Source organism: Hirundo rustica, chromosome 1 (genome assembly GCF_015227805.2).
Source record: "Hirundo rustica isolate bHirRus1 chromosome 1, bHirRus1.pri.v3, whole genome shotgun sequence".
In the NCBI taxonomy this organism is placed as follows: Eukaryota; Metazoa; Chordata; class Aves; order Passeriformes; family Hirundinidae; genus Hirundo; species Hirundo rustica.
The window spans coordinates 80,732,432-80,743,232 of NC_053450.1; positions in this window are offsets into that span (position 1 = coordinate 80,732,432).

Here is a 10,801-nt window from a genome sequence, read left to right on the forward strand (position 1 = left end):
TTTGGAGAAAGTAATTGTTGTAAAGCAGCAACCTCTCCTTCCCCTCCGGCACCCGGGAGCTGATAGAATCCGGCCAGGCCTCAGGCCAGATCCCCCCCAAAAAGGGGAGAGCAGCATGCCTAACTTGATGTTACCTGTCTCTCTCTAACCAAAAGAAAAAAGAAAAGCCCCACCTACAGGAAATCAAGGGGTTTTATATGGTACTTCCCAAAGTCGTAGACAACAATTTTCAGTGGTCAAAACAAATGCCAGTATTCCGATTAACCCTCTGATAGGTCCCTTTCCTTTCTAAAGAAATTCCCAGATCCTGACCCGGAGAATCATTCTACATTCCTCTATAACTGAAAAACCAAACTGTACTAACCCATGACAGCACCCTAAACACAACAAGGTCCCCCCTGGAGCCTTTCAGCTCTCTCAGACCACAGTGTAGCATAAGTGAAAAATACCTCCCAGAAAACTACTTCCAGGTATCCCAGATGCCTTCCCTGCGCAGTCAAGTGGAAACCCATTTTTCAAGCACCTGAGGTGAAAGTATCAGGTGCCACCAAGCATGATTTCTTGAGCAAATCTGTTGACCATCCATACCACCCTTGAAGCTGAAATCTGAACATACTGTTTTGGACTCTGTGAATGCAAAATGTATGATCCCTGTGGTGTACATAATGAGGAAGCCATTGCTCTTTTGCAATTGCTTTTTTAGACACTCATCTTAGGAAGAACCCCTCTTCTCTGCCATTCCTGTGCAAATGTAGGAAAAAATGTAGAAAAGGAAAAGAAACTGTCCAGACATGAGTTATGGGTATTTACCATTCTTTTTATAGACTCATAGAATGGTTTGGATTGGAAGGGACCTCAAATATCATCTAGTTCCAACTCCCCTGACGTGGACAGAGGTACCTTCCGCTGAAGTGGCTCTCTCTCCCTTGGAGCCCCTGCTCTGTTTTAGCCTCAGCTAGCTTGAGAGAGAAAACACACCAGAAGGAATTTTCCTTTAAGGGCCTTAAAGATCCCAGAGAGGCAGCAAACCTTTCTTTAGAGAGAGCATGAGTCTGTTGATGGCAAAAGGAAAGATTCTGCAAATAGTCCAGGGGGAATCACGGCTTTATTCTGGGGTCCTGCCCCCGCAGAGTCCAGAGCTCAGTCCAGTCCTCGTCCCTTTCCCGGTCCCAATAGCAAGAGATATTTTCCTACATGGTCTACTTGCTTTTACCCAGGGGGAAGGGGCTAGAGGCATGAACAAGCCACTATCCAACCAGGGATAAGGTGGGAGTGGAACAGAGTTGGGTTACATTTCTCTGTGGGAGGATGGGCGGGGAGAAGGAGCGGGGACAAACCTCGTGCTACATTTTCCAAGGGAAAGGGTGGTACAGAAGAAACCATTACAAAACCCAATATAAAAATGAAATACAATATAAACCCAAATAATGCACAACAACATTCCACTAGACCAGGTTGCTCAAATTTCCAAACTGGCTTTGAATATTTTTCCTTCTTAAACCTTCCTGCTTACATTGCTGAAGTTAGCAGGCATTTAATGACTTTGAAAATTCAGAAAAGGAGATTTATGCACCCTTTTTTCTTCTCTGCTTCTCACACACACATATTTCCTGTCCCTGAATTTGAATTTGTACCTTTCATTTCTTTGAAATTCCTGTACAGAAAGACCTGTAAATTCTGATAACCACAATGTTGTCCTGGAGTAAGAAAGCTGAGCCCTCTGAAATAATCCAAAGTCCTGAAATTAAGTTATAAATCATGAGATCATAAAACAAATATAATAAATTGCTATTTAAATTTCTCTGTTGGCTTGGAAGCCTGTTTAACAAGCCTGCATTTCAACTCTTTCATTGCAAGGGCCACATCAGTCAAGACAGATTCTCAGCTGTACAAGCAGCTGGGTATGTGCAATGAGATGCCATTTTACTCTTTCCACAAAACAGGTTTTATTCATGTTGTGAATCTCAGTCTTGAAGAGACTCAAATTTCAGACAAAATGAGTAATGGGCAAGTTACTCTGGCAGCAGTGTTTAGCAGCAGGGCCACCATGTAGGCTAAGGGAAACAGCAGAGAAAACTTTTTCCTCAAAATACCTGTCACTTGAGTGTTACATGCCAATGCTACCTGGGGCAAAGGCATCTGATGTTATGCAAGAGGACATTTGCTTTCTTGTTTAATTTTGTCATTTGCTTTCCTTTGTAGATGCTTGTTTAATGCTACTTCTGGAGCAAAGACAGGAGGTGCGGCTTCCAAGACCTGCTCCGTGAGCTCAGGAGAGACTGGTCCTGACACTACTGTTCTCTGTGCTCCCTCTGGAAAGTCTCTCACTAGGTACTGGAGTGGTGATGGCAAAATGACTGAACCCTGGCATCCCCACAAATGCTTACAGACAGACACTAGACTTTGATGTGAGATAGCAACACACCCATTTCCTACTCCTGTATCTGTTTCCTCACTGTCTATCCCTCTGTGATAAATAAATGTCTATGGGACAAAGGGAGATGTAGTTATCAGTCTCCAAGGAATTACCTGTTTGCTGGCCACAGCCTCCCACTTCAGGAAGAACAAGTTCCTCCTGGGTACAGAAACATCTACATATCTACTGTATCAGTATTATTCTTGAATTTATCTAAATCTGACTTTTTTACAAGTTTCATGGGGTTTTCTTTTGTTTGTTTGTTTGGGTTTTTAAATGTCTTTGTAATTGATTTGTGAGCACAGGGTCTCCTTTTCTGCTTTCTACTCCCCTCTGAAAGAGAAATCCTCTGAGGTAAACATAAGGTTTAGTTTGTTCTAAAATGCAGCATTGACTCTTTCCAACTGGGCATACAAATCAGATAATTCCATTTTATTCTTAGCTCTCGATATCTTACTAGTGTTATTCAACAATACTTACATCTAAAAATCCAGTATTTTTAAAACAATTTAATCTCACAACCAAACTTCCACATCATTCAATCTACTTCCAACATTAAGAAAATAAAATTGCTAATAGACATGCATGCGTTAAGAAGATCTACACTGTGCTATATAGAAAGAAAACAGGAGGTCAGATCTACTTTTCTTTTTAATGACAGGACTTGAGTTTTCTGAGGCCTTGAACCATCTGCTGCCTGTGCCACCAAGAATCCAAATTCTTATTTCAGTTGTTAGATTCCCTTTTGCAGTCTAGCAAAGACATAAGATAGTAAAAACTTTAACTATTGGATTTCCATTGACCATAAGAGGCGATATATGTCGAAACTAATCAGATTTGTCTTGAACACAGGACATGTTTGGCTTTTGGAGGGAATGATACTCTAAGCATTCACAAAAGCAGGTATTTTAAAAATATATTTCCAGCTAGGCTTGGGAGGTACTTGAGCTTTGGAGTATGATACTTAGAAAGAGAGTGCACTAACCGTATGTGTTCTTTTGCAACCACTGTGTTATGGACAGTCCCATTTTCTTTCAAATAAATGTTTTTTTGGCTGCATCTAGGGCAAAAGCAGTGTAGAGTGGGCAGGAAAAGGGAGGGAAGGGGGAAGGGAGGCAAAGCAAGGGATAGTGGAGGGGAGGGGAGAAGAGAGAGGAGGGAAGTGGAGGGAAGAGTGAAGTCAGCCAGAAGAATAATAGAGTATCAAGAGACAAAAGGAATTTTACAGCATTTTATTATTTGTAAGTGGCTGAAACATCAAAACTTGCAAGACTGACAGGTCTTTCTAATAGGCTATAATCTCTAGCAGAGCTGGGAAGGCTTTGGAAGAGCTGCTTGTGAATAAGTTTGCAATTTATGCATCTTTTCTCCAAGCAAATGGGCTCTTTTAGTGTAAACATTAATATAAATAATAGTTACGAAACATATCATGTTCATTAAAAATGTGAAAGTGCAATCTGGAATTTATATTCTTTCTGTATTGGTGCTGTAACGACAGTGATTTTCTTAGTTGCACATTTCAGTCACAGAAATTAAATCCGATTGGAAGCCTTACACGTGACTTGGAATTTAGATGCTTTTTTACACCTGAAGGTTAATTCTTTACATAAACCTGCCATGTAGGCATTGATTTCATTTACAGCAGGGCCATCAATTTAATAGATTTGAAATCAAACATTCACTGTTTTCTTTGAGTTCTAACTTTCATCACACCATAATACAATTGCTTTTTCAGTTTATCAGATTTCTCTAATTAATATTTTCTTTTGAAGTTTCTAGTCTTGTTCTGTGGTCTAATGCTAATATTGGTGTATTTTTATCTCTTGTTTTGGGATATTGCTGACACAATTTTATGTCTTTTCATATTGTGTTTAAATATTGTGTTTTCATATTGTAAATAAAACAAAGTAGCTAGCACTATAAATTTCAAAGTAGTTTTATTATATAAACAGAGTGACAGATAAAAATAAATTTCAGAAGAAGATAGGATCAGTATCTTTGAAGTTGTGGAACTTTTTTATTTCATGCCATATGCATTAGCTCTTGCATACATTTTTGCTGCAACTTAAAGACAGACAGTTTCAGTTATTTATAAGTGCTTCACCTTTTAAATGCTTTTAATTGTTTAGACTTTCTAAGCTAAAGCAGTCAATTTAAAGTTCTTTTATGAAATAATTTTAATTAAATATATCTTAACTGTTCATGACTTGCATTTTTAAATATTCATCATTGTAAAAAAAAAAAGCTGAATGCCTAACCTCAAACAGAAGTCAAAACATAATTGCCTTTTTCAGATGGATATCTGGATAGCTTCAATATGCATTTCTGGTGTGCCAGGATGAAAAACTGCTTATGACAGTGCAGATCCCTCAATACAGAATTTGTAAAGAATCTAGTTAAAACATTTGCTGTGGATTTTCTTTAATTAGTTGCCTCTTCTGCTAAGGAGAAGTAGAAATTTCTATCTAGTTGCGATTTCTGAGGTAAGAAATGTAAATGCATAATGTAGGTATACAGTGTTGTGGTTTATCTGTTGTTGTGATTGAATGTTCAGTGATTGCTGGTTAATTACATATCATTAATAAATCAATACAAGACTTTGATTCTCATCTGGATAAAACCACATGAACAGATCAGCATTTTCTCTCTGGTACCCCAGGATCCACATGTGTTGTCTTTTCTATTTAGTACGTTTTAATATACCCATTTGCCTGAATTTGTCTTCTGTTTTTTAAACCTCATAGTACTATTTGCTTCTACTATTTCCTGTGCAACTAGTTGCTAATCCAAAGTTACTCACTGCTTTAAGAAAAACTTATCTGTTATAAACCATTTCTTAGTAGTTTATTTGAGATTTGGTCATAGTTCTGCTCTCTCTTTTTCCATAATACCCATGGGTTCATCAGCCTCCATCTCCCTGCAGTGTTCTCATTCACAGATCCAAAAGTATGAACCTTTCCAGTGTCCCCCTATAGGGCAATTGCCTTTATCCTTGTTATAATTGCCCTTTTGTACCTTTTCCAGCCCCATTTACTTTGTTTCATTAAACAAATGCTAAAAATACAGATGAAATTAAATTAAAATATTCCGTTGAAAGGTACCTGCATGCTCAAATTTATGCAGTAAATGAACAGACATGAAAAATATCATTGATTTGTCTGTGTGAAGCCCTTTCTCTCTTGGCTTGAGTTAAAAAACTCTTAGTGAATACATAGGAGAGAATGACTGGATTTGAAGGGAAAAAAGGCCATAACAGCTAGCTGTGAATAGAAACTGAGAAGCAGGAAGAATGATAAAAATCCCTAATGTGATTTTTAGTTAGTGTTCATAGCTGATTGAATAGCTCACCTTAATATTTTACATTTTTCATCAATATGGTGTTTATTTTAGAAGCTATAAATAGAAAAGTTAATTTCTATTACAAATGTTTGAGTTAAGCAGAATTTCAGGAAAACAAGCTAACAACAGGTATCTTTGGGGATCATGATTTTAAATTCTGGATTACAGCACGTGTCCTGTACTCCAACTTATTTTTCTACCATCTTGAAGGTGTGAGTCTGTGTATGTGAGTGGAATAAGTGAAAAAAAAAAACTTCAAGCAAATAATAGGTATGGAGTGGTGAGTAGCATCTAAAATCAATCTCTCTCAAAGGCAGAAGGAAAATATTTCACCTTCAAAATCTACGATTAGAAGTGTAAAAAAGCTTCTTTAAATAAGAATTCTGTATTGAAAGAAGCATTTTGCTTAATGCAAAATTTATCCAGCCTGGGAAGAGTAATCAAATCACTGTAAGGTGTTTATTCTCATCTTTGTATTTTTCTGTAGTGTAGCAGTACTGGGTGAGCAACAGTATCAAAATCAGGGATGAAAACAGATGCATTTCCTTTATCAGTGAATAACAAAGAGAAGAAACAAGAATAATCAGCCCTGCTTTGGACTGGACTCTGACTGAGAGAATTTGGAGGTGTTTACTGCTAAGAGTTGCATCCGGAGATTGCCTTTGTAGTAGACACAGAAATTACTTGATTACTGTGCAGTAATTTTGAACACAGCTCTCCAGCCAGGACTTCTTTTATTTGGCTTGCCTAAGGCACATATAACATGAATAACTCTTTTCTGTTGTAAGGTAAATAATAGGATTCCTAGGTGTTTTGTGCACTCTTAATATACAGAGACAATATTAAGAGTCATAGGCAGTGGTTTGTCTATAGCTTTCAATCCCATATCTATTTGTGATTTGAAAAAGCTGTTTTTTCTTGTCTTCTCTGTGGCTTGTTTATTTATTTATTTATTTATTTATTTAACAAAATTATTAAGGTTATGCCAGCTGTTTAGAAAAACTTAAAGATAAGAAGGTGTAGTGCTTTCACATTCACTAAATTCTGGTCTTAGTACTCACTCTTTTTCTGAGGGAGAGAGACTAGGAGAAAAACAAAGCAGGCTCAACTTTAAAAAATAACAAATAGTTTTATTAACACACACTAAAAGAATAGAAAAAAAGAAAGTTGGAACAAAACTAAAACAAAACAGAATGAAACTCCAAAACCACTCTTCACCCCCCACCCCTTACAAACTGTTAACATTCTTACAAAACAACATAAAGAGACAAAACTTGTAATTTTCAGTCAGTTTCACCATCTGACAATAGTCTTTCATCAATTCCTTAGGAGAAGAGTCTCTCTTAGAGTCATGAATCCCACTGACAACTTAGAACAGTTCTCTTGTGAGTTTTTTAAACTGTCACAAAAAACATCCACCTGGGGAAACCTGCCTTTGTGACCCTCCCAGGAGCAGTTTCCCAAGCTGCTTATGGTTCATGGGTCTTTGACTTTTGCATACTGGGGTGTCACCTTTTAAGGATGAATAACTCCAAAACCAAAGGATTCTTCGTCTCAAGGTACAGAGATATCTTCTCGCTTCTTCACTGGCGCAGAGGGCTTCTCGTCTATCTCTGTTTATAGTATTAACATTACTTAGTCTATCACAAACACCTTTGCTCAAATCCACACACAAATCTAAACAATCATCTCCCCAAATGCATATCTTTCCCATGATTTAAAGGAATGATCTAAATATAGAGTTCATTTCCATGGCTCAAACAAGAATGGAACAACCAGCTCTTCAACCCTCTGTCCCAATAGTCTTTTCACTCTTGCTCTACTGACTTCATGTTGTTTTCTCCTTTATGTTCACTCTGTCCCTTTCTTTACTCTCTCAGAGAAGGGCCAAGCTCTGAAAGCTTCATGTTGCCAGGAAAGGGTTAAATCTGCCCAGAGTCTTTTTCTCTCCTGCAGTAGCTCGTGGTATTAAATGATCAAGGCCGCGCTGGTGAGGGAGGAAGAACTCACGCAAAAACATCAGAAAACAGAGCACCCAGGCAGTCCAGAATCACAAAAAAACCCAGGCAAAATCATAAATGCCTTGTCAGCTCACCCCTTGGTGTAAATTGGGGCGGCCTCAGCCTAAATGGTGCCCATAGCTCTTATCAGGGGCCCAGGAGAGATCTCTCCCTGCTCCAGGGAAGTTTGGAGAAAGTAGTTGTTTTAAAGCAGCAACCTCTCCTTCCCCCTCCACCCAGGAGCCGATGGAATCCGGCCAGGCCTCAGGCCAGCTCCCCCCAAAAAGGGGCAGCAGCAGGCCCAACTCGATGTTACCTGTCTCTCTCGGGTCAAAGGAAAAAGGAAAAGCCCCACCTACAGGAAATCAAGGGGTTTTATATGGTACTTCCCAAAGTCGTATCCAACAATTTTCAGTGGTCAAAACAGATGCCAATATTCCAACTAACCCTCTGATAGGTCCCTGTCCTTTCTAAAGCAATTCCCATGTCCTGACCCAGAAAATCATTCTACATTCCTCTATAAATGAAAAACCAGACTCTACTAATCTATGACAGAGTTGTATATTCTCAAAGTATATCCTAAAAGTTGCTGTGGCGTTGAACTGAGTAGATGAAGGATGATTTCTGTAGCAATTTACTGTAAGATCCTGCCATCTCCACTTTGGCAGATTGTTAGAAGCAGCTAGATGACACTACAAGTCCAAGCTCAATTACAAAAAGAAAGATATAAAAAAGTAGTTCTCCATCCTTGGTCAGTGCTCCTGACTTTCTTCCCTGTAGCAACCTACCAGTAGGGAGCATGATGTTCCTTGTAAATTCCCGTCGGGCTGAACGATGGTACACCAGTCCAGTGTTAGGGAGTTCTTATGTTTTATTACAAATTGTCTTAACTCCAGCAGCCAGAACCCTATTTAGTCTCAAATGTTCTGGCTAACAAGCTCTTAATTATCACAACAGACTTCAACAAGCCTCAAATCCTCACAACAAACCTCAATACAGTGTGCAGAGTAGAATGTTATAGGTGCACTTTGCCCAGACAAAGCAAGAAAGGAGGGAATAAAGGTGGAAGAAGGAGAAAGGGATGAAAGATCTTTACCAGTCTTTATATCTTGCATTAGTTTTGACTCAAGGATTCTCCAGAACTGAGGCAGTGAGACAAAGAAAGAGAGGAAAAAGAGAGCAGATGGGGCTGATCCACTTCCTTTCATAGTTAACAGGGTAAAGTACTTTTTTCAAACCATTACATTCATGCATGTACAGCCAGCCCTTTAGAGCCCTTCAGGAAGTGAATCAGGTAGGGACAGGGGGGTGATGAAGCATGAGTCTCAGGATGGGAAAGGAAGTTGGCTCAGAAGAGCAGTGGCCCACTTCAGCAGGACTATCTCTTCCAATCACAACTTTCCTGTCACAATACTCAGCAAGTTTGAGACAAAACATGCTTATCCTTGATTCTCCACAGGTATTCTTTCTTTCACTCTTACCAGAGAAGTATCTCAGCCTGTCTCCTATTCATCATCTTAACATTGCTTTTCTGTTGCAGAAGTTGCTTCTCTTTTGTATTTGTTTGAGGATGTGTCACTAACCCTGAAACAAGTTTGTCATTTGGAAAATCTTTGAAGATGTAATTCTGCTGCATCTGAGACAGAAAGAGCAGGTTCTTTTCGGCTTCACAATAAAAGGCATATTATTCAAGCCTGAGTTAAAGACCATGTTTAAAAAAAAAAAAATCTAATAAATCACATACTTTCAAGCCCACAATGGTCAAATTACTGGTGGTGTTTTTTTTGTTGTTGTTGTTTGTTTTTTTTTGTTTTGGTGTTTTTTTTTTTGTTTTGTTTTGTTTTTTTTTTATATATATATATGTGTGTAGTGGATTTGCTTAAGTAAATTTAGGATTAATTAAATATTGGGATATATTTTGCTGTTTGGGATACCCCGTTGGTCTAAATTTCATAAGGATTTGAGCTCAAATAAGTACAGAATGCTTAACATCTGATAATGCCTTTAGAATTCCTGAGCTTATTTAGGTTTTACTGCTGGCAGCCTAAATTATAATGACTGCCAAAAGAAAATCTTACGATCTTTTGAAATTGAGTAGCTGATTTGAGAAAGTTCAGGGTATTTTACCCTTAGAAAAGCTAACAAGGTTAACAAAAAATAAAAATAATAATATCAAATTGTCTGGATTCCTTTCATTAAATTGACTGATTTTATGCTAATGACTTAAAAGCCATCTTTTCTTACATAATTTGCTCCAGTCCAGTTAATTTAAACTTTAGTTAATATGACTGCAAAAATTTAAACTTTAGTTAATATGACTGCAAAGTATGCAGTTATATTAAAAGGGCTGTACTTGAAAATACTTATTAGGTTCTGTTTCTTTTCTTCCCTTCCCTCAAAGAAGAGTGTCATTTTACTAAGGTAGATATTCTACCATGTTAATTATTTGTTAATGTGAGAGACTGAGAAAAGTGGTTACTGGCTCAAGCCAATCAAAGTGCTTGTGTGAGACAGGTCAGGGAAAGGTCTGTGAAATTGGGATGGTGTCCCACACCCTGTCCCTTTTGGAGCCATCTAGTCCAGCTGTTGGTCACTGGCACACTAGAAACAATATCCCACACCCTGCCCGCAGTGCACTAGTCTAGCACCAGAGTGGCTATCAGGCTGCAAGCCCCACCTGGGGGTGTGGCCAAAGGAGGCCAGAACAGATAAAAACCTTGCACAAAGACGCATATGGTCATATCACTATTGTCTGTGGATTTATGGCAGCTGAGACCATGCTGGTTCCAAGGGTAGAAGCCATATCTTACTTTTTTTCTCTCTTGTTGTTGTTGTTGTTGTTGTTTTGTTTGTTTGATTGGTTGTTGTTGTTGTTTTCTCTCTTTCTCTTCTTCTGATTTCCTCTTCTTCATATCTGGGAAATTTAATGTTTCATGGGTTACAGTTTGCTAAGTCAATGCTTTGTGAAATGCTTTATTTTGACGGAAAGTTTGCTTTAAATTTTGCCAGGTTCCTGATCTTCCAAAGTTTGCTGGTAGAAGTTTCT